Source organism: Piliocolobus tephrosceles, chromosome 5 (assembly GCF_002776525.5).
Source record: "Piliocolobus tephrosceles isolate RC106 chromosome 5, ASM277652v3, whole genome shotgun sequence".
In the NCBI taxonomy this organism is placed as follows: domain Eukaryota; kingdom Metazoa; phylum Chordata; class Mammalia; order Primates; family Cercopithecidae; genus Piliocolobus; species Piliocolobus tephrosceles.
Window position 1 is genome coordinate 32,508,172 of NC_045438.1, and position 25,441 is coordinate 32,533,612.

General features: G+C 39.2%; 1 long non-coding RNA gene across 1 annotated transcript in view; it reads left to right on the forward strand.

Annotated features, from left to right (window-relative positions):
* Positions 1-9,557: 9,557 nt before the first annotated feature.
* LOC111554923 overlaps positions 9,558-25,441 on the forward strand; it is a 30,776-nt gene continuing 14,892 nt past the window's right edge. The window contains exons 1-2 of the long non-coding RNA XR_002735369.1: positions 9,558-10,146; positions 22,959-23,090. This is a non-coding gene — a long non-coding RNA (uncharacterized LOC111554923). The remainder of the gene's footprint in view (positions 10,147-22,958; positions 23,091-25,441) is intronic.

The window sequence follows — 25,441 nt, forward strand, 5'->3', positions numbered from 1 at the left end:
AGAAAGAAAGAAAGAAAGAAAGAAAGAAAGAAAGAAAGAAAGAAAGAGAAAGAAAGAAAGAAAGAAAGAGAGAAAGAAAGAAAAGAGGGAGGGAAGGAGGGAAGGAAGGAAGGAAGGAAGGAAGGAAGGAAGGAAGGAAGGAAGGAAGGAAGGAAGGAAGGAAGGAAGGAGAAAGAGAAAGAGAGAGAGGGGGAGGGAGGAAAGAAGGAGAGAAAGAGAGAGGAAGAAATTAGGGGTATTTAGGCAATGTATTCCTTTTTTCCTATAAAGGAATGTCTGAGACTGAGTAGTTTCCAGGGAAAAGAGGTTCCTTTGGCTCATGGTTCTGCAGGCTGTACAAGCATGGCACTTCTAGTGCCCTAAAATCTTCTAGTGAGACTCAGCTTCTACTCAGCTTCTCAGCTTCTAGTGAGACCTCAGGAAGCTTTTACCCGTGGCAGAAAATGAAGAGGGAGCAGGCGTGTCACATGGCAAAAGAGAGCAAGAGAGAGAGAGGAGGAGGTTCCAGGCTCCTTTAACAACCAGATCTCATGTGAACTAATAAAGCAAGAACTCACACTTTACCACAAGGGTGGCAGCAAGCCCTCATGAGGGATCTGCCCCCACGACCCAAACACCTCCTACTAGGCCACCTCCAACACTGAGGATCACATTTTAAAATGAGATTTGGAGGGTACAAATATCCAAACCATATCAGGCAGAATAAGCAGAATGAAGAGAATCAGTACAAAATAGAGCATGTTAGCCCAATCTGGATGAAGTATACAAGTGAACATTTTGAACCAGCTCTCTTTCTCTCAGTAGCTATGTAACTCTTTCACTTTCCTGAGCCAACTTTTCTCCACATATCTATATTTATAAAAATAACACCTAGCTCAGGCAGTTGTTACGTGGATTAAATAAGGAAATAACAGAGTGGTGCAGCCTCAATAAATACATACTGTCTTTTGTTAACGGTGTAGTCATACGAGTTCTCAACCAGGGACAGTCTTCTGCTCCCTTCTCCCTAATTTATGTGTCCGGAGCCATGAGGCCCGGAGTTAGCCGACCTCTGTTGCTTGATCTCCGCAAAGCGGAGACAAAATGGCACATTTCCGGGTTCTTCATTATAAACTGTTCCCGCGCGCGCCTAAACCTTTCGCCGCGCGCGCCCAAACCTTTCCCGCGCGCGCCCAAACCTTTCCCGCGCCCGCCGACCTTTTCGCGCCCAGAAAGATATGCAGCCTACGGCGCAGGTGCGATCCCGCGCCCGGCAAAATTACAAACCCACGGCGCACGCGCAATTGTAATTTGAGAAGACCCGGCCCCCATCACCGCCCTGGCCCAACCGCTTCCCCTGCCAGCCTATATAAGGCATCGCACCACCATTATTAAACGAGCCTTGATCAGGCTATTTGACTTGTCTCCATTTCTCGTGTTTTCTTGTCTCCTCCATTCCCACTCCCCCTTCCAGGGCCCGTTTGACTGTCCCGCAGGTCGGGACATTTATGGACATGTTTATTATTTTGTAATGCCCAGAGAGTTCTCCTGGCGTTTAGTGGATGGGCTCAGTGTGGCTAAATGCTCTATAGTTCCTGGGAAGTTATGGCTCAACAAATAATGTTCCTTCCCAAAGGCCAATATTGTTTGCATTAAGAATCATGGGTAAAAAAAAAAAAAAAAAAAAAAAAGAATCATGGGTAAGAATAATAGAAGAAAAAGCTAGAGACATAAAATGAGACTAGGTTACAGTAAACTTTGAATACAAGGCTACAGAGTTCACTTTGATAGATAAGGAGAAGCACTGAACTTAAGCAGAAAGTAATAACACCAACACTTTCAGGAGGCTAATGTAACAGGGGCTGGCAGCATAGACTGAAAGTGAGGGAGGCTGCTGGGAATGTTATAAGTTAGCAGGTGATCACCATTGCCCCTGCATGAAGCACTAGAGGATTGCGGTGAGCCAAGATCATGCCACTGCACTCCAGTTTGGGAAACAGAGCAAGACTCTGTCTCAAAAAATATACATATAAAGTGAAAATTTAAAATAAAAAGTCTGTGAGGACAGAAAATATATTTGTCTCCTGCACTTTAACTTCATCACCTTCTGTGGTATCTGGCACCTAACTAGTATGCAACATTTGCCAAATAAAGATATAGCTGAAGCTATAACTGTGAAAAAAAAAGTGATCTCAATAATAACCATTTAAAAAAGATGTGAAAGAAAAGTATATTCAACAATAAAAAAATTGTTACTTATTATTATTATTGCTGTTGCTACCATTTGCAGAGTACCTGTTACCTAATCTTCACAACCACACTGAATGTCAACTTAGTTGCTTCATTCAAGGAGCCTTCCTAAGAGAGATCCCAGCTGTTGCTGTTGGCCTTAGCTTGGCCACTATCTTGCCTTAACTTTGACTGTTCTGTTTCTGATTGAAACTTCTGGCATGCAATAGCCTATTACTTGTCTACCTTCTTCAGCAGCTGCCTCTGCTGATGTGACATAAATGCCATGTACCTTTCAACAATGAGGAAGATGGGTGCCTCATCAAATTAGGCTTTTGCCCTCACTTCTAAGGTTCACTATGTGAGAACTCTAGAAAGTTTCCTATTGATTTTATCTTCTAAAAATCTCTTGAACCTCTCTACTTATCACTTTCTCTCCACTGCTACTATTGACAACTCTCCCCTGCACCATTTTAATAGCCCCTAATATGGTTTAGTGTACTGGACCCAAATCTCATCTTGAATTATAATCCCCATAATCCCCAGGTGTCATGGGAGGGACTTTGTGGGAGGTAATTGAATCATGGGGGCGACTTCCCCCATCCTGTTATTGTGATAGTGAGTGAGTTATTAAAAGATCTGATGGTTTCATAAGCATCTGGCATTTCCTCTGCTTGCTCGCATTCATTCTCTCTCCTGCCATCCTCTGAAGAGGTGCCTTCTGCCATGATTGTAAGTTTCCTGAGCCCTCCCCAGCCATGTGGAATTGTGAGTCAGTTAAACCTCTTTTCTTTATAAATTACCCAGTCTCAGGTATGTCTTCATAACAGCATAAGAACGGACTAACACTGCTCCTTATCTGGCTTTCTCTCATCCACACCTATTTCCCTCTCTAATTTATCCTCCATGATACAGCCAGAGCAATTTTTTAAATGCTCATATGGTCTTTCTCCATTTTTTCTTAAAATACCTTAAAAACTTACTTTGGGCTTAACATAAAATCAAAATGTTTAGCACAGTTTCAGATCCAACAAGATACAGACCTGGCTGAACTCAGGGGACACATCCTCCCTCACCTTCTGTGCCCTGGGTACATTCACCTTCCTTCAGGTCCTCACAGATGCCGTGCTCCTTCTTATGCCAGGACCATGGTACATGCTGTCCTGATTCGCTGTGTGCCTGGTTGATTTCCTACTCACCCTTCACATCACATCTCAAGAGTTACTTCTTCACAAGGTTCTTCCCAATTTTTCAGCCTCAATCAGGTCTCTCAAGACTCCCAACTTATTTCCCTCATCATACAGATCCCAATCTGTGATTATAGAGTTGTGTGTGATTATTTCATTAATGTCTAATTCCTCCACTGTTGTATTATCAGTACCAGTACAGTGCCAGCTGGACCTCGGTGAGTATTTGTTGAATGAGTAAATGAATGAGTTTACAATTTCAGAAAATAGAATGTGTTTCCTTAGGAGAAAATCCATACTATGTGGAATGCTTCGAAAGGACGTTCAATTTTGAATGATTTCATAATATTACTTTGTTACTCCATGAGTAATTTTATGTTAAGTAAAAAAATTTCTGTGGTTGAAAAATCAATAAATTAGTATGATTCGCAATAAGAGCAACAAAAATTTAACTTTCCAGTATTAATGAGGTTCTTTTCTGAGTATGTAACTTTAAGCTACTTTCTATTTGTTAGTAAAAAGATGATATTTTAATGTGCTTTTCTGCTTATCTAGATTTACAATATTTAAAAATCTTTGCTCTTCAAGTTTCATTTTTTCCTTTAAGGATTTTCAATCCAAAAGTTTAGTAATGAAGCATATATACAGTTCATGAACATGAACATATTTTAAGACTTTCGGGAAACACTCAAAACAAAAGCTATTTTGAGAATTAGGAAATAGCTTGTCTGAATATTGCCAAGTGAATTTGGAATAACCTTTTTGTGGGATGCAATAAAAAAGAAAGACAAAAATTTCAACATTCTCAGTTAGTTCAAGGTTACAAGGGAATGTGAACAAAAAGTATTTCTCATTCTGTTAACACTTGGACACACAGAACATAGAAACAGTGTCTTCTTTCACTTAAAAAAATTTGAAACACACACAAGGAAACTTTGACCTTCTTGCCTTTTAGCTTCTCTGGGAGAGTTCTGCATAGAGTTTGACCCCTTTTTCTCCTGTCCAACTTTTTACTGTGTATTTAATGAGCCTTGGATACCTATGCATCCCAATATATCCATAATGAGTTGGCAGTGGGAGAGGAAGAACAGGCCTGCAGATGCTGACTGTATAATGGACAATGTTGTTGTAATGTCAGGACTTCCCTCTCAGTTACAAATGGAAGGAGAAGGAAAATGTTTCATTCATGACACATTAAACACAATTACCATTTTTGTTTGTTTGATTGTTTTAATTTTTGTAGAGACAGGGTTTCCCTATGTTGCCCAAGCTAATCTTGAACTTCTGTTTTCTTTTTTATTATTATTATTATTATTATACTTTAAGTTCTAGGGTACATGTGCATAACGTGCAGGTTTGTTACATATGTATACCTGTGCCATGTTGGTGTGCTGCACCCATCAACTCATCAGCACCCATCAATTCATCATTTATATCAGGTATAACTCCCCAATGCAATCCCTCCCCCCTCCCCCCTCCCCATGATAGGCCCCAGTGTGTGATGTTCCCCTTCCCGAGTCCAAGTGAACTCATTGTTCAGTCCCCACCTATGAGTGAGAACATGCGGTGTTTGGTTTTCTCTTCTTGTGATAGTTTGCTAAGAATGATGGTTTCCAGCTGCATCCATGTCCCTACAAAGGACGCAAACTCATCCTTTTTTATGGCTGCATAGTATTCCATGGCGTATATGCACCACATTTTCTTAATCCAGTCTGTCACTGATGGACATTTGGGTTGATTCCAAGTCTTTGCTATTGTGAATAGTGCCGCAATAAACATACGTGTGCATGTCTTTGTAGTAGAATAATTTATAATCCTTTGGGTATATACCCAGTAGTGGGATGGCTGGGTCATATGGTACATCTAGTTCTAGATCCTTGAGGAATTGCCATACTGTTTTCCATAATGGTTGAAGTAGTTTACAATCCCACCAACAGTGTAAAAGTGTTCCTATTTCTCCACATCCTCTCCAACACCTGTTGTTTCCTGATTTTTTAATGATTGCCATTTGTTTTCAAGTGATCTTCCAGCTTCAGCTTCCTAAAGTGCTGGGATCACAACTATAAGCCACCATGCCCAGCCACAATACCCTTTTTAAAAATAGATAGGTGCTGGCAGAGTCAGACCAAACAATTGCTCAGGACAACAGCAAATTTTTAGGCAAAGATGATTCCAGCTCTTAAGAATTAGGAGCCTTATTCTGAACATCTATATCTTAATCAAATGTTTTACTCCATAATTAAAAGTCGGAGCCTCAAGTACTATTTTGTTCCTATGCAATCTGCTAACTAAAGTAAAAGTGTTATAAAGATTTTAAATAAGTAGATAAAATAAATTACAGATTTAAAATAAAATAAAAATGTGTTTCAAGAGTGATTGCAGAGAGAAAGAACGTTACACAATATGCACCCCAGACCCAAAGGGAATTTAGAGTTTAAACCAAACATAGTGTGGCCGGCGCCCCTACTGGACAAGTGAGGCTCTGCACATGCAGCCTGTTGGGCCTGGGCAATACCTATCTACCTGGAGAAGTACACTTGGACACAGGAAGGGGAACATCACACACCGGGGCCTGTTGTGGGGTGGGGGAAGGGGGGAGGGATAGCATCAGGAGATATACCTAATGTAAATGACGAGTTAATGCGTGCAGCACACCAACATGGCACATGTATACATACGTAACAAACCTGCATGTTGTGCACTGTACCCTAGAACATAAAGTATTAAAAAAAAAAAAATTGTCACATGCCAGTGGTGTGTGTCTGAAGTCGCAGCTACCCCAGAGGCTGAGGCGGAAGGATAGCTTGAGCCTGGAAGACATAGGTTGAAGTGAGCCGAGATTCCCCCACTGTGATCTGGCCAGGGCGACAGAGTGACACTGTCTCAAAAAAAAAAAAAAAAAAATGCCAGGACCTGGGCTCTAGAGTCAGGGTATTTCCTAGAACCACAGTGCCAGCATGGTGCAGTAGAACAGAACAGTTGCAGAGGGGAGAACTGAGAGTGAAGAAGAAATCCAAAAATTGTTGCTATGTACTGGATTAAAAGAATTATCCCGTGAAAGCAAAGACTCCCAGCTTGTGTCTGTCTTGGAGCCGACTGGACAGTCTGCCTCTTCTTTGCCTAATACTTCCCCTTTATAGCATTTGGGCAAACTTCCTTCTGTAAAAATACATCTCAGTTTTTAGAAAAGAACCTTACAGCAAATAATCCAGCTCATTCATTATGACCTAAACACAGACATGAGGAAAATGCATTTATTCAATATGGTGCCAAATATTATTAAATGTATTTGTATTAGTCCATTTTCATACTGCTGTAAAGAACGTCCCTGACACTGAGTAATTTATAAAGGAAAGAGTTTCATTGACTCACAGTTCCACATGGCTGGAGTGGCCTCAGGAAACGTACAATCATGGCAGAAGGGGCAGCCAGCAACTTCTTTGCAAGGCTGCAGGAGAGAGAGAGAGAGAAGCCCAGGGGAAACTGCCATTTATAAAACCACCAGATCTCGTGAGAACCTCTCACTATCATGAAGACAGCATGGGGGAAACAGCTCCCATGATCTAATCAGCTCCTACCACGTGGGGATTATGAGGATTACAACTCGAGATGAGATTTGGGTGGGGCACAGCCTAAACCACATCAGTATTAAATATGCTACTGAATAGAAATAGATAGATTTATTTAGCATACTATTAAATGTGTAAGTCAATACATTTATTCCAGGCACTATTAGTTTTATTAAATTGAAAAATATACTAAAGCAAGAGGCTGAAAGAAAGCTAAGTAATTTTTTTAGAAAATCTGATGACATTTTACTTATAATTCACAAAGCATGAACACTGTGTACAGCAACAGAAGCAAGCTGTGATAGGACAGAGTTAATAAAAACTCAATGATAATCTCAAATTGCCCAAAAAACTATAGCAACTCATCAAAAATAGAGTATCTTCCCCAATTTTAGCCTTTTTGGAAGTAGCAGTAGGTTAACCTCTTTCAACTGATGAGAAAACCATAGCCCAGCCTCCTGGGATCACAACTACTTAAGCAGCAAAACAAGGAATAGAACTCCAGTCATGTTAAGGCACCAAAAATCAAGATCTTTACTCAACATACAGTCTCCATCCTATGAGTTTGCTCCCAGAAATCTCATTTTTCTAAAATCTTTCCCATCTTTGAAAGTGGTCACTATATAAGCTACTTTTTCAGACTTTTGTAGTACATAGAATATATCTGTTTCTACTTCAATTATGTATTAGTATTTTAATGATTGAATAATTAATTTTCATGTGAAATAAACAAGTTAAAATCTGTACTGGTTAAAATAAACTAAACTTATGTAATCAATAGACCTGGACATTTTCGTGAGTTAAAAGCAATAGCAGTTTATTTCTCACATATGTAGCAGCAGAGGGCTGGTATTTATACTAGTGGGCCTCTCTCCACAACCTACCGTGTGGCTCTCCTATCTTCTAGTGATGCATCATCATCTGTATCCAGCGGGCAGAAACTGGAGAAGAGCATGGAAAACCACACAGGTGCACTTATAAAAAGCCTCAGCCAGCCCAGATCTGACACAAGTCACTTTCACTCAAAAGCCAAGGAAGAAGTCTTAGCATTTGCCTGGCAATATTCCCTTCACTAAAGCAAAGAAGAGACTGGACTCAGGTAGACAGCTGATGACCACAGCCATTCTCTCAAATCCAGTACATAAGGCTTATGTCTTAGTCAATAAGGTAAAAAGAAAATTAATAAGGTAAAAAGTCAAATCTCAGAAAAATGCTGAGGTTTTACCCTTGTACTTACTGAATCCACCCATTATTTATTAAAAGCTTGTGCTGAATGCCATAATAAATCCCTGACTTCACACAACTTATATAAACTAGCAAAGAATATAAGACTGTACAATTAAAGTTGCACAAATAAAATTTTTAAATCAAAAGCATACTCAAATTGAAATGAACTTTCAGTATCACCCAAAGCATAAAATTACTACTTTAAAAAAAGTAGTCAATAATACACATTCCCTGAACATATGATTTGCACAAGACACTGTGTTCTGCAGTGCTCTGAGTACACACAAGTACAGTATTTGCATCCTAATAGTTTCTCTCTAATTGTGGAACTAATCATTGAAGGCAGTCTACGATTTCTTTTTCAATTTTAAAATCGGCAATGCTGCTGCCACACATCTGAGCTAAGGTTATTTCCTTGTTATATGTAATCCAACTCTCTTTTCACTTTTTGCTTCTGTTTTTGATTATTTTTATTTGTAGAGTTCTCCTGTCCCGAACACACTACTTCTTCATCAAATATATCAGGTATATATATAATTCAGTCTTTGTCTCTTCTATCACCACATCTTGTAGACAAAGCAAGAAATGCCACAGTCTTGGTCTAATTACTGCTTAGCCAAATGAGTACATGCTGAGCCGTGTAAGCCCAAATCAACAGGCCACCCACCAAGAGAGTAAAAAGAAGACCCTGAGTCCTCCCACAGAGACCTGGAAGAGCTATTGATGGAAACAGGAGATAATTGGGTTTTGCCATTGGCAAATGCATATAGTAGCTAGCACAGCAACACATATGCTTTAGTGTTTAATATATATTACTGAAAGTGTGATAATGACAAGAAAAATAGTGGTTTGACAGACATATAGCCCAGTGTCTTCCTCCAAACTTTCTCCCCACATTTCTGAAGGAGCAATTCTAGGAAGAAACTACTGGAGAAAAAATATATGGTCATTTACATTAGGCCACTTATATTTGACTGAGGCTTTTCAAACTAAGATTCAAGACCCATTTAAATTAAAAGTTTGTGAGCCTCTAACTGGATTTCAAAATATTTAAAAATGTATACCTTTTTTCTACTATCTTGTAATGCTCTAGGCAGTTTTTCACTTCACAGAATTCCTAGTTTGTTTTTAATGTTACATTTTGCCAATTGGAAGCAAGTAAAAACTTGCGGATGTGCTACAGATAAGTAAGTCTCAAATGTGAGCTGATAAAGAATATCAGAATCTCTGCAGAGATAATGGAGCTAGGAATGTGTAGTTTGGAAAAACTCCCCAAAATGATTCTACAACTCCCCCACCCTCATCCTCATGTAGAACTACTGTTTGAGCTGTTACTTCATAATGAGATCAAACTGCTGTCATAGATGTGGAACACCAAGACAAATGGCTAGAAATCTTGTACATGAAAACAGTGGCCCACCCAAAGTTTGTCTTTCCCTAGGAAGTTATAGAGAAATGAGGAGGTATCAGAAGATCAGTCAATAAAAGAAAATTTTCTTTTAAAGACATATGGGTGGGATGAGAACGAATGATTCTTACTTTATCTATAGAAACTGAATTTTGCTGCAACTAAGAGAGACCTGGATAATAGTGATTTACACAAACAAGATTTTGTTCTGTCAAGAAAACTAATATTCAGCAGTCCAGCCTGATGCAGTGGCTTCATGAGCTCTTCAGCAACCCAGACACCTTCCAGGTCTTCTTTGCCAATTTTAGTGCTGGTAACTCCTTCATCTCATCATCCAACATGACTGCTAGAGCTCCAGACATCACGTGTATATCTGAGTTCCAGGAAACTAGGCAGAGGGAGAAAAGAAGGGCATGCATGCTCACTTTAAAGAAGACTTCTAAGAATAACCACCTAAAATTCCCCAACCTAGTCCCAAAGCTCACTGGGCTGCTTTCAAGCCTAGAAAATGCAGTCTTAAAGCTGCAAAATGCTATGACAAAATCAGGTATTTATATTAAAGAAAGGAGAAGGATAATTGGGAGATAACAGTTTCTGCCTTAGAGACCTTTAACAACCTCAGAATCAGTCATAAAATTAAATTTATATAACATATATGTAAATTAGAAATACATATGAATTTGCATTCATCGGAAATCATTTGGAAAAAATCTAATCCAAAATTTGGGGTTGTAAGAGATTTATATCAATCAAATGTCAATGTAAAAGACTGACATAAAATCAGTCAGGTTAGGATCAATAACCTTATCTTCTCCTTAGCAATAAGTCTCATTCTTAATCTCAGACTTTAAATTGTTTGTAATTATTTTTTCATATAAATTCAATGATTACCATCAAGTTTTTCTAAGCATCCAAAATTGACCTGCAGCACTGATGCTTCAAAGTTAACTTATATTTCTGTGATTTCACAAGTATAAAACAGGACTTTCTCCATTGTTTAAGATAAACAATACATTCACCTTTTTGAATAATTAGGTATCTCCTGTCTGATTTTCACAACACAATAATTAGTGACTGCCCAACAAAAAAAAAAATTTTTTTTTTTTTTTTTTTTTTTTTTTTTTTTTTTTTTTTTTTTTTTGAGATGGAGTCTCGCTCTGTCGCCCAGGCGGGAGTACAGTGGCCGGATCTCAGCTCACTGCAAGCTCCGCCTCCCGGGTTTATGCCATTCTCCTGCCTCAGCCTCCGGAGTAGCCGGGACTACAGGCGCCCGCTACCTCGCCCGGCTAGTTTTTTGTATTTTTTAGTACAGACGGGGTTTCACCGTGTTAGCCAGGATGGTCTCGATCTCCTGACCTTGTGATCCACCCGTCTCGGCCTCCCAAAGTGCTGGGATTACAGGCTTGAGCCACCGCGCCCGGCCGATTCCATGTCTTTTCTATTGTGAATAGTGCTGCAATGAACATATGGGCGCATGTTTTTGGTAGAACCTGTGGGTATATATACAATAATCAGATTGCTGGGTCCAATAGTAGTTCTTAGCTCTTTGAGAAATCTCCAAACTTCTCTCCACAGTGACTGAACTCATTTACATTCCCACCAACAGTGTATAAGCAAGTATCAAAAGTTATCATTTTAAAACACAAGTCAGATTCTGTTATGCTTCTGCTCAAAAGTCTCAAATGGCTCCCCCTCTCACTCAGGGTAAAAGCCAGCATGTCTCCAACAACCTTGTAAATTCTGACATGATCCTTTCATCCATCACCTCCCTGACTCCATTGCTGCTTTTTCATCTCCAGTTCGCTCTCTTCCAGCTATGCGGACTGCTCTGTTGTCCTCAAACAGACTAAGCACATTCCAGCCTCAGGACATTCACACTTGTAGTTTCCCCTTCCTGGAATGTACTTCTCCCAGAATTCCACACAGCTCACTCTCCAATCCTCTTCAGGTATTTGCTCAGATGCCACTTTTTCAGTTAGTCTTTACCTGTCAATCAATTTAAAATTTTACCCCCATCCCTCACCCTGAAACTCCCCCTTCCCTTCCTTTCTTGTTTCCATAGCACTCATCCCTATGCAATTTTCTGGTGTATTTTCACTTATTGTCTCTCTGTTCCACTAGAATATAAACTCCTTGACTGTATGGATTTTTGACCATTTTATTCATCATTGTAGCCCTAACATACTTTATCTGGATCAATTGACAATAAACATTTATTTAATGAATAAATTAGTGAATGATTCAAACTATAGAAAGTTTTGAGGAACTCAAACATAGAAAGATGTAACTTAAAGAAACAGAAGAAAATACAGTAAATATTAATAAATACTGTGCATTCACACAAATCCAAGAAGCTTGCTGGGTTATCTGTCCCAAACTGGAGAAAATGAAAAGAATCTGAGTGGGGAAATAACACTAAGAAAAAGCACTAAAAGTGTTATTTCTAAAACTATAATATTAATGACCAAGGCAAAACTCTAAAGTTTCCTATTTCATTTATTACAGAATGCTTAATTTAAATTCCAATTTGAAAGTATATATATTTTAACTATTTATCTCTGCCAAAGCAAGAAAGTAGTAGACTATCTCATAAATAGCTGTGCCACTCTAGGTGGTAAATCAAAACTTACTTTACTTCTGATTCCAGACGAAAAGGAAAGCCTTTTGGCTAGATTAATTATATGCATCCTAGGCTGGTATTGTCTTAGTGCAGGATTTCCCAACCTCAGCACTATTCACATTTGTGAGCTAAGTAATCCTTGTAGGAGGATACTGTTCGCATTATAGAATGTTGAACAACATACCTGGCCTCTACCCACTAGATGCCAGTAGCACTTCCCCAGTCGTGACAATAAAAAATGTTTACAAACATTACCAAATATCTTTGGGGTGGAGGAGGGAAAGGGACATCATCGTCTTTTCAGAACTACTGCCCCAGAGTAGGACAATGCCCATCGAGTCAGCACTCCCATATGGTTTCAAGTTGTGACCCATAAAATGCTCTGTGGGATTATTAGAAATTATTGCACCAAACTAGGCAAGCAGATTCTAGAAGTATGATGTGGGGAAACAATGAAAAGGCTCCCTTTCAAATAAAGCACTCCTGATTTTTTTTACCTTAAAATTACTTTGTCTTAGAAGTATAGAAAGATGTTGCCTGGAAGGCATACCTTATTATTAAGGCCTATTGGCCATTAATGCTTTAATGATCGTCTAGGAACAGAGCTCAAAACCAAGAGGAAAGACGAAAGAAGTTTTAACAGAGAAAATGAAAGAAAATTCTAGAACATGAAATGGAGTCTCTACAGTAAGTAATCTTATTTAAGGAAATACATGAGGTTTCTGGCTTCATGGTAAAAAGGAGAGGATTACTTTCTGAGGGAAAATTCTGCGTGTCAACAATGCATTTAGAAATGGCTCTGCTAGTAACCTCAACTGAGGAAAAAATAAAACTGAAATGATCAATTAAAACTAATACAATAGCTTTTAATCAATATTAAATAACTAATTTCATTATTTTTATAGTCTGTACTAACATTTCAAGTTTAAATGAATTGAAAATGAAATTATTCAAAACTGACGGGAACTCTGACATAAGCACATTAGTCAAATCTGAAATACTTTTGAAATCTTTTAAATGAACTCATCAAGTGTTAAAACTTTTAAAAAATATCTTCTTAAGCCTTTTATGTCTAAAAAACTTTTGTTTTCCTTTTCTAGCAACTGTTACATTCTCAAACTTAATGTTGAAAAATGAAATGAGTAAAATAACTGATTATGCCAGAGAGGAGCCCTTACTCTGAGCAGAACAACCAGCAATACTGGCTCAATTCTTCTTCTAAAAACCACAAATAAGAGTTATTAGATATTTAAAGTATTTGAAGATTTTAAATAAATCAACCTTTAACTCTTTATAAAGAAACTATATTATCAACATCACAGAAATGCAAATTAAAACCACAATGAGATACCACCTCACACCAGCAAGAATGACGCTTATTAAAAAGACAAAAAATAACAGATGTTGGTGAGGATGCAGAGAAAAAGGAACCGTTACACACTATTGATGGGAATGTAAGTTAGTACAACCTCTATGGAAAAACAGTATGGAGGTTTCTCAAACAACTCAAATAGAACTACCATTCAATCCAGCAATCCCACTATCCAAATGGAAAGAAATAATATATCAAAAAGATACCTGCACTCTTATGTCTATTGCAGCACCATTCACAATAACAAAGATAGGGAATCAAGCTAAGTGTCCATCAATGGAAGAATGGATAAAGGAAATGTGGAATATATACACAATGGAATACTATTCAGGCATTTAAAAAAGAATGGAAAAAAAAAAAAAAAAAAAAGAATGAAATCATGTCCTCTGCAGCAACATGGATGGAAATGGAGGTCATTATCTTAACCTAAACACTCCAGGAGCAGAAAGACAAATATCTCATGTTCTCACTCATAAGTTGGTGCTAAAAACAAACAAAAAAATGTCTTAACATGGACGTAGAGAGTAGAATGATAGATAATAGACTCTTGGAAGGGTGAAGGGGTGTGAGGGAGAAGGATGATTTGGAATTAGTTAATAGGTACAATGTACGTTATTTGGGTGATGAATACCCTAAAAGCCCTAACTTGACCACTACAGAATCTATGCATGTAACAAAATTGCATATGTAGCCCATACATTTGTACAAATTACAAAATAAAAATAAAATATGCTATGAAATTATTGACTCTGTATTTCTTTCTCTCCAATGAAGACATTCTAGCATTGAAATATGTATGGTTCCTATAATTTAAATCCATTTTTCAGTTCTACATTGTAACTGGAAGAACTGGTGTAAATAAATCTAAATGCACACATCATTAGAGACTTTATTCCAGTTTCCAGAGTAATTTAAATCTTCTCAACTCCATCTGACTTTGTACTAGAGCTATATTCAAGGAGCAGAATTGATTTGCTTCATTTTTCTACCCTCATCCTGAAAAAATACACAAATTAATTACAACAAGACTAAAAGTAAAAAGTTAATGACATTTTTTAAAACTTCATGTATCTTTGAGTCCACAAATTGGATAACTGTTCTCTAAAATTAAATACTAGTCACAATTATATGTACTTTAAAGTACTCTTAGACTAACATCTAAATATAAATTAATAAACCAAAAGAATATTTGCCTTCATCTGTTTTAAAAACTCTTAAAATATGCTTTTGTTTAATACATGTCACTTTTATATGTTTACTTTTTTTTTTTCTTTGAGATGAAGTCTCGCTCTGCTACCCAGGCTGGAGTGCAGTGGCCCGATCTCGCCTCACTGCAACCTCCACCTCCCAGGTTCAAATGATTCCAGTGCCTCTGTCTCCCAAGTAGCTGGGTTTACAGGTGCACGCCACAATGCCCAGCTATTTTTTTTGTATTTTTGGTAGAGATGGGGTTTCACATGTTGGCCAGGTTGGTCTCGAACTCCTGGCCTCAAGTGATCTGCCCACCTTCACCTTCCAAAGTGCTGGGATTATAGGCGTGAGCCACCGCATCCCAGCCTATGTTTACATTTTATACTACAGTTAGAAATCAGTTTTAAAGGGAGAAAATATATGGCTCATCCATCAGTAGTGTGAATTAAGGCTTTCAGTTTAAGAAGAAAATTATGAACACAGCCCAAGTTCTCAAGTACCCATTTACGGAGGATCTTCCATTCTTCTGCCAAAGCTGATTTTTTTTTTTTTTTGAGACGGAATCTTGCCCTGTAGCCCAGGCTGGAGTGCAGTGGCGCCGTCTCCGCTAACTGCAAGCTCCGCCTCCCGGGTTCACGCCATTTTCCTGCCTCAGCCTCCCAAGTAGCTGGGTTTCACCGTGTTAGCCAGGATGGTCTCAATCTCCTGATCTCGTGATCTGCCTGCCTCAGCCTCCCAAGTAGCTGGCACTAAAAGAGCCTGCCACAATGGCCAGCTTTTTGTATTTTGAGTAGAGACAGGTTTCACTGTGTTAGCCAGGATGGTCTCCATCTCCTGACCTCATGATCCGCCCTCCTCGGCCTCCCAAAGTGCTGGGATTACAGGTGTGAGCCACCGCACCTGGGCCCAAAGCTGATTTTTTAAGAAACCGTGTTAAGAAATAGAGCAAAACCAAACACGCAGTGGTTTCCTATGAAATGGCTTACAATGTGTATATTCTTGAGTGATTTTAAAAGTCTCAGCTTTTATTTAGTTGTATTTGCAACTGTTTAGTTAATATTTATTGACTTGTGCATAACTCTCAGGAATAGGAATGTATCTCTGAGTGGAGAGAAGTTTCCTGGTGCACTCAAATGAACTGTTTACTTCCTTTGCTAACTCTCATGTCTGGTTGGGGATCTAGAAGTTTCTAAGGCCCAAAACGGTCACCTGGAATACTGTGCTCAGGGGAATGGGTTACATTGTTTGGGTATGTGTCCTATTTGAATCATAGAAAGAGCTTTCTTTGTTTTATTTTAGTTGGTACTAGCCAGTTATATTGCTTGTCGCTAGCATTAAAAACTAAGAGCCCTGAAAAAGGCACACAACATTCCATAAGAGATGAAAAATGAACGAGACCAGCCATGAGAAGCGTGACACAATGCAAATACAAATTAAGAGGATGCTGTGACTAGCATCCTCTTAATGCCAGAGACAGTGAGGCAAAGGTAGTTTTGGTAGTTTTGGTTGCATGGTGACAAAATATTTAAACTCAAAATACTTTAATCTGAATTAGCAATATGCACATCCTTGCCAAGCAAAAGCAAAGCATAAAACAAAAATAAACTTGTGCTGTGTTTCCTATCTCAGATAATATTACAAATTCAAGCCACTTTATCCCCAATTTCTAGCTCCCTAGACCTTCACAGCCATTAGTCACCATGTCTTGTCTATCATACCTCAAAATGTTTATCAAGTAAATACTTTCCTCTCCATTTTCATCATCTTTGCCTTGTTTTCAGCTTTATCCTTTTTCCAGTCACATATCATGACAGTCTCCACCACGCAACCTACACTCCTGCTTCAACAGACTATTTGCATGTACCAGAAACACCAAGTATTCTCTGGCTGCTCTTTGAGTTGACGCTGCGTTACCTCTGTCCATCCTTCAAGATCACCCACACCCCTTACTTCTAGAAGAATTAGCCCTTGTCTTTTTAGCGTCCTCCTGATCCTATATTGTCATAGCATTACCATGTGCATTACAATTAAAAGATGATAACTGCTATCTCTTCTAATATAAAATGACTTCTATTGAGGGCAGGACTTGTCTTATGCGACTTTTTATATCTAGCCCCTTTAACAAGGTTCAGCACCTGATTTTTAAAAATCAGTAATTCATTTAGTTTAATCATCTGACCACAGAACAACTGATTAACCAATGAAGCACTTAAAATTAGCAATTTGAGGTAAATCTATTCATTGATAACTTACATAGGATTTAGTTTGGCTTCAATGCTTTTCACAAGCTTTATCCACACTTTACAATGCCCTCATAGGTATCAATTCATGTTAGAAGAAATCAAGGAAGAAATTTCAGTAAAATCTTCATTCTTATCAGATGTGCTTGATAAACCACCACTTTCCTCATCTTAAACAGCAGGTAGTTCCTGGGGTTATGGACCTTACACCATCTCAGCATTCAAATAAGTTTTATTACCAAAATAAATAAATAAATAATAAAGAAAACCTTCACACAACATTTGGACAATGTCAGAAAGAAAAATTGATACTAAGAAAACTTAATAAATTCACTTCCTAAATGTTGAACCTGCTCTTAGTATTATATTAACTTTTATTTCACCAAATAGAAGAGTTTATCATATGCCATATACATTTATATTTTCATCAAGAATAAGAAGCATCATTTTGCTAGAACTGTAATTATATTTTCTTTTCCTCAACATGATAAAAGTGTTGAAGTAGTTTTCCTAAGTGCTGTATAAAACCGGTTAAGAAACCAGTTTCCCACCCCCTTTAGACTTTAAACAATGAGCAGCCAATATGAAGTTCCAAATATATATAAAAATTATTTAAGAATTTACAGAGTAAACAGACAACCTACAGAATGGGAGAAAAATTTTGCAGACTATGCATCTGACAAAGGTCTAATATCCAGCATCTATAAGGAACTTAAACAAATTTACAAGAGGTAATAAACAGCCTCATTAAAAAGTGGGCAAAGGACATGAACAGACACTTCTCAAAAAAAGACACATGTGGCCAACAATCCTATGAAACAAAAGCTCATCATCACTGATCATTAGAGAAATGCAAATCAAAACCACAATGAGATACCATCTAACACCAGTCAGAATGGCTACTATCAAAATGTCAAAAAATAACAGATGCTGGCAAGTTTGTAGAGAAAAAGGAATGCTTATACACTTTTAGTGGGAGTGTAAATTAATTCAATCATTGTGGAAGACGGCATGGTGATTTCTCAAAGACCTAAAGACAGAAAGATCATTCAACCCAGCAATCTCCCTCTCTCTCTATATATATATATACACAAAGGAATGTAAATAAACACAAAGGATATGTACATACACAAAGGAATATAAACCATTCTATTATGAAGACACAAGCACGCCTATGTTCATTGCAGCACTAGTCACAGTAGCAGAGACATGGAGTGAACCTAAATGCCCATCAGTGATAGACTGGATAAAGAAAATGTGGTGCTTATACACCATGGAATACTATGCAGCCATAAAAAATGAGATCATGTCCTTTGAAGGAACATGGATGGAGCTGGAAGCCACTATCCTTAACAAACTATCACAGGAACAGAAAAGCAAACAACGTGTATTCTCACTTTTAAGTGGAAGCTAAATGATGAGAACACAAGGACACATAGAGGGGAACAACACACACTGGGGCCTATCGAGGGTGGAGGGTGGGAGGAGGGAGAGGATCAGGAAAAATAACTAATGGGTACTAGGCTTAATACCCGGCTGATGAAATAACCTGTACAACAAACCCCCATGACACATGTTTACCTATGTAACAAGCCTGCACACGTACCCCTGAACTTAAAAAATATATATATAATGTCTGCAAATAATAGTAATATTTAACATAATATATTTAACATTTAATACTATTTTATTATGAATGTCCTTTAGTTAATTATTTTTGACCTCATTTTACAAATGAGGAAAATTAAGGAAAATAAAAGCTAAATAATGTGGGCACTATTACACAACCAGAAGGTGGCAGAGCCTGGATTAAAACGCAGCTATGAGTTCCAGAGTCCATGCACCTAATTGCAAAGTTTTGTAAGGTAAGGGGGGGAAAGGGTAAGAAAGACAGGGGAAAGGGTAAGAAAGGGGGGGAAAGGGTAAGAAAGACAGGGAAAAATACACACACACATTTATTTTACTCTGAACTATCTAGGATCTTTTTTCTAGAAAGGAGAAATATACAAATATACAAAATGTACAAATACATTTTGAAGAGGAAAACAGTTTTAAAAGACTTTTAAGTATTCTAGAAATCTTAGAAATGACAAGTTTAGATATCATGAGATTAAAGAGAAATAACCATGATTTTTTAAAAATGATCCTGGGAATGAAAGAGGTGAGTCTTCAATACACTAACATTTAAATTCTCAGCTTCGGGATAAATTGAGTTTTCATTCGTGCTCTGAACGCTCTTCCCTTAGCAATGAAGCCTTTGCTTCTTCTGTGCCCTCGAGTGAGAACTGAGTTATGGCTGGCTGTCTCAGGAAGAAAATAACTATTATAAGACATAAGATGGGCTGGGGTGGGGGAGGGCTAAGGAAAGGCCTGCCATTTAGCTTGTAAAGTGCAGCAGCTGTGGCCTGTTTTCACTAATATCTGACATGTTTCTTTGGCCACTTGCCAAATTGAGCTGTACCCAACACTTCTCCCATCCTTCCTGTGCCTCCAGGATCCTTTGTAAATGCTACTTGAGACTCCAGTCTACTCCAAATCAATCCCCTTGGTTCCTTCCTCCCCTTAATGCACAGGCATCCCACCCTAATTAATTAACCCAACACCAGCTTCATCCAGGACCTTCCCACACTTTGCCCCTTCATGCAGCCCAGAAACATCAGCACATTCCTGACTTCATCACTTGTCAACTCCCTTTCTGTTAAAGACCAGTGTCCCCTTTCCCTGACCTGGCCTCTGATTTGATCTCACTTTAAAGTATCCCACTTTAAGAGACAGTAACAAATGCTGCCTTTTTCCTGTTTGGTTTGTTTATTCATGCTTACCCAGTCTATTATAATTAAAGACCAAGGGAATTCTAAGAAGAGTCCAGGAAGATGGTTTATGTGTTTGATATGTGGATAAATCCAATACTGGATTTGTAACAAAGTTCACTTCACCTATTGCTAACTGTGTGAACGTGGGTGAGTTTCCTAAGCTCTTGTCATTCATTCGAATATTTATTGAGTGCCTGTTACTATGCTATATTCTATTGTAAATGCTGATGCTGCAATTTAAACAGGGAAGCAAAATTACCCGCCCTCTGTGATGTTTATATCTTAAAGAGGAACAATAACTGTTAATAAATAGATGGATTTAAAAACACAGACATTTAAGAAAAAATAGAAGGAATGAGAGAAGGATAGGGAATGTCAAGATTAGGAGTAGAAAGGAAGGTAGCAACTTGGAATAGAGAGGTCCCTAACTTCCTGATGTGATGCTTCACCAGGCCTGAGGTCATGCGGATAGCTGAGAAAAAAGCATTCCCAAAAGAGGAAACAGCAAGTGCAAAGGCCCTGAGACAGAAGAGTGTTGCCTGGCATGTTGAGCAAAGAGGCAGCTATGGCTGGCAGAGAACAAGAAAGCAGTAGCAGGTGATGTCAGAGTAACAGGGAACTAGAACTCAGAGGGCCTTGTACATGATAATAGAGAATGTGGGTTTTACTTTGATAGAAATGGGAAATCACTAAAGGATACTGAATAAGAGTAACATGATTTGATTTACCTCTAAAGAATCTCAACTAACTCCTCTGTAAAATAGTGTAAAATGTATAATAAATAGAGTGGCGAAGACCAGTCTGCCTGCTCAAATCTCAGTGCCACCACTTACTACCAGTGTGACTTTAAGCTAATTATTTAACCTTCCTAAACCTTGATTTTCTCATTTTGTCCTTTTTTTTTTTTTTCCTTTTCTACAATGGTAATCAAAAGTGTTCTCATTTTTAAGGTGGAATTGATAGCAGTTCCCATTTTGTAAGGTTAAGAAAAAGTAAACCAAACAGTGCACACTAAAGTGTTTAGTGCAGTGGATACTACATAGAAAGCCTGAGACACACTGGTATTATCAGGCTGGAGAGAATCATGTCCTATAATGTATGTGTGGTATTTGCTTGTGTTGCCCAGCATAGTGGCATAGTGAGCACTTACATGTCATCTACTATTAGCTACTAGCATTACCAACTACTAACCCACTGGCTGTTTTAAAGTAACTTTGTACATTTAAAAATTTTATAATTTACCACCTTAAAAGAATCAGAATAGCAAAAGTTCACAGATAATGTTCAGATGTCTCTGAACCTTCTTAATCAAAGTACTCTGCAAAGCACTAGAAAATCATATGTATTTGGGTAAAAAAGAGAGTACACATGCATACTGTCTCTCTCTTTCCCTTTTGTTTTATCAAATATATAAAATAAAAGTTATATATACATAATTATCTATATAGTAAACATATATATCTTTATGTATATATCTTCCCCTTTAAAAATTATCAATTTATGTAGAGAGAGAATTTTATAGATAATTTTTAAAGCAGGGGAAATTATCTATATATACATAATATTTTAAAGAAGGGGAAAGAGTTAGTTAAGACAAGTTTCTGTGTGTTGCTGACCCCTGTTGGGTGGAAAAATTAAAATTGGTCTTCTGAAAGAAAGGAAAGTGAATTCTCAACTCCCTGGTCATGATCCTGACCTGGAACCTACTCTCATCCATTTCATTGATTCCATGCGTATGGCCATTAATGGAGACAATGGAGGCCTACTGGTTCTTCACAGCCCTGCTTCATTACCCAAATGTTATGCAGCTCATACCTCATTTCTTTCCTGAGACCCAGGCTACCTTAAACTGACAGGGTAGATCTCATCTTTCTTTCCCTTGCCCACAGTACTCACACACACATACATACTGACATACTCCCAAAACAAACACACGTCCCCCAAGCATAGGTCTCTTAGGAAACAACCACATATCCTAATCTGGTCTTGATAGTCAGCTCACAAGAACAAAGGAGAGAAAGATTAATGTAGAAACCTGCACTAAAGGCTGAGTACGGTGGCTCAGGCCTGTAATCCCGGCACTTTAGGAGGCCAAGGCAGGTGGATCACTTGCAGTCAGGAGTTCTAGACCAGCCTGGCTAACATGGTGAAACCCTGTCTCTATTAAAAATACGAAAATTAGGTGGGCATGGTGGCGGATGCCTGTAATCCCAGCTCCTCGGGAGGCTGAGACAGGAGAATCGCTTGAAACCGGGAGGCAGAGGTTGCAGTGGGATGAGATCGCACCACTGCACTCCAGCCTGGGCGACAGAGCAAGAGTCCATCAAAAAAAAAAAAAAAAAAAAAAACCTGCACTAGAATAAGTCCTAGTTCTTTATTTTCTTTAAAGACAGACAAAATGCGATGTTTTAATTCTCATTTTACCTAATAATAAAGAAAGGATGTACCATTAAAAATCGAGTAGGAAATTATCCTTGTCTTACTGTCACTTTTTAAAAATTGTGCTATTCTGCACAGGACCAGTTTCTCTAGAATGTTCCCTTGCTGACTTTTCCTCTAGTAGTATCAGTTATACTGAAAATCAGTCGTACTCTTACTTTATTTTACTGGGCACCATCAAACTAACAGAAGAGGTATACAAAGGCAGGGAGAACTACCACTGATACAAGGTCTCTTCCGGATCGAAACACGCAACCGCATCTCTGTTCCGGCAGGTGGAATAGGCCCCCGACCTGGGATCTCTACCCAAAAGGAGGAGGTTAGAACACAGGTGTCCTATTCCCTTGAGTCCTCCATCATTTACTAGACAACGCTGCGCAATTAGAATAACAAAATGCAGCCGGGAGAAATTGCTAACGCCTGTAATCCCAGCATTTTGAGAGGCTGAGGCTGGAGGATCGCTTGAGTCCAGGAGTTCAAGCCTGCAGTGTGCTATGATCGGACCAATATGATCTGTCACATTGACAGAGTGAGATCCTGTCTTTAATAATAATAATCATCATCATCATAAATCCAAAACATCAAGAAATTGGGTGTGACGTTTTAAAATACACTTTGAAAGGGAACAGTTAGAATCTTAATTTCAGGGATACTTTACTCCTAAACTTCTTTTTGTTTATGCAGAGATTGACCATGCCTACAGGAACAACTGGAAAACAGAAATGAAACCATATAAGCCAAGCACTCAGGCAATCTTTGTCCTCCCAGTTGACTTAAGAACACTTGCGAAGAAAATGTGGCCTCTTTAGATCTCAGGTAAGGGATCCGGCTGCTCTCTTTTTCCTGATACACCTCCATCCTGCAGGATAGTTGGGAGTGAGGTGTGCTGAGAAGGAACAAGTTGTCCGCTTTAACTTGACAAGGCACGGCTTCCCCCTGCCTCCTACTTGAAGTATTCTAGTCGCTGGAATAAATGTTCAGGTGTTTTGGGTTTTGTCTCTTCCAGTACCGCCCCTCTGCGCCCCTCCGGCAGAGAGCGCCTTTTCCACTGGGTCTCATTGTGGGCTGCTGGGAGTTTTATTCCGTTTGGGCCGGGAAGGAGCTGTGTTGGATCCGCGCCCCCTGCCTGGGCGCCGCCTTTGGCCCCGTGAGCCCTGGCCCATCCCATGCAGAATCAATCGGGGCTCCTCCCGCGCCTGCTCCCTGGGGGCCAGGTGCCCCTGAGATCCCAGGCGCTCCACCAGGAGGCCCTGCCTGGATCGAAACTCGCACGCGGCCCGCCCTCTTGTTACTAGTTCTCTCCGGGCTTGTGGAAAGAGTTCCCCAACCTGGGATCTATACCCAGAAGGCGGTTAGGACACAGGTGTCCTATTCCCTTGCATCCTCCATCTTCTCCTACTCTCTGTTACTCTCCACTTTTGTTAGTTTGATGGTGCCCAGTAAAATAAAGCAAAAGAATAGAAGTGATTTTCAGTATAACTGATACTACTAGAGGAAAAGTCAGCAAGGAAACATTCTAGAGAAACTGGTCCTGTGCAGAATAGCACAATTTTTTAAAAAATGACGATAAAACAAGGATAAATTCCTACTTGATTTTAACGGTACATCCTTGATTATTAGGTAAAATGAGAATTAAAACATTGCATCTTGCCTGTCTTTAAAGAAAAGAGAGAACTAGCACTTATTCTAGTGCAGATTTTTTGTCTGTTTGTTTTGTTTTGTTTTGTTTTGTTTTGTTTTTTGAGATGGGGTTCCGCTCTCGTTGCCCAGGCTGGAGGGCAGTGGTGCAATCTCGGCTCACTGCATCCTCCGCCTCCCGGGTTCAAGTTATTCTCCTGCCTCAGTCTCCCTAGTAGCTGGGATTACAGGCATGTGCCACCACGTCTGATTAATTTTTGTATCTTTAGTAGGGACGGGTTTCACCATATTGGTCAGGCTGGTCTCGAACTCCTGACCTCAGGTGATCCACCTGCCTCAGCCTCCCAAAGTGCTGGGATTACAGGCATGAGCCACCACTCCCGGCCTTTTTGTTTGTTTTGTCTTTGTCTTTGTTTTTGAAACGGAGTCTCGCTCTTCGCCCAGGCTGGAGTGCAGTGGCGCCATCTCGGCTCGCTGTTACCTCCACTTCCCGGGTTCAAGCGATTCTCCTGCATCAGCCTCCAGAGTAGCTGGGATTACAGGCACTCGCCACCACGCCCACCAACCTTCCCCTTCTTGCTGCAATCTCACCAAGACCGCTCTTCTCTCCCGAGTAGCTGTGGTCTGCCCCTTTCTTGGATTCCTTAAGATCGGCAAGGAAGGGGGAGAGAAAGCATAGCTAGCCAATAAGGAAACACGAACTGAGAAGTATTTCTGAAACATCACTCCTGTCAGCGTTATTAGAGTACTGATGGCCCATATTATGGTGCCGCTGGTTGTATGTCTTCCCCCGCACAGTGTCCAGTGCACCCTGAGGACAGGACTGCTTTTACTCTACCTTTGAATCCTCAAAAGGTACAGCACCCAGCCCAGTGCTTGGCACAGAGTTTATTAATGATTGATAAATAATAATCTACATCAAAATTTGGATGAGGGTTCTCATCTTTGTGTCCTTACTTTTATTTGAATTTGACCTTATAATTGGAAGTGCAGGGGACAAATATTTGCTACCATGTTGAAAATCTTAATACTACAACCCTACTCATTGATACAAATACTAGTAAGACTATGCTAGCTAAAGCATCTGACTACATGTTGATTGCTATCAGGATAGTGATGGAGTATTTTTGCTTTCTAAATAATGTAAAACTTTCCAGAGAAATCTGTCAAAATAATTATTGCATCCTAACACCTTTTATTTTTAGGGGGGAGGGATGCCTAAAACATCAGAAATTTATTGTCTTACAGTTACAGAGACCACAAGTCTGAAATCAAGGTATCAGCAGGGACATGCTCTCTTAAAGGCCCTAGGGAAGGATCCTTCCTTCCTTCTTCAGGCTACTGGTGTTTGCTGTCAGTCCTTGCCATTCCTTGACCAAAACTTCAATCTATGCCTCCTTCTTCACATAGCCTTCTCCCCTCTACTTGTGTGTCCAGATCTCTAGGTATGTAAGAACATCAACCATTGAATTACAGCCCGCCCTAATCCAGCCCCACTTCACTTTAACCTGCTTATACCTGCAAAGACT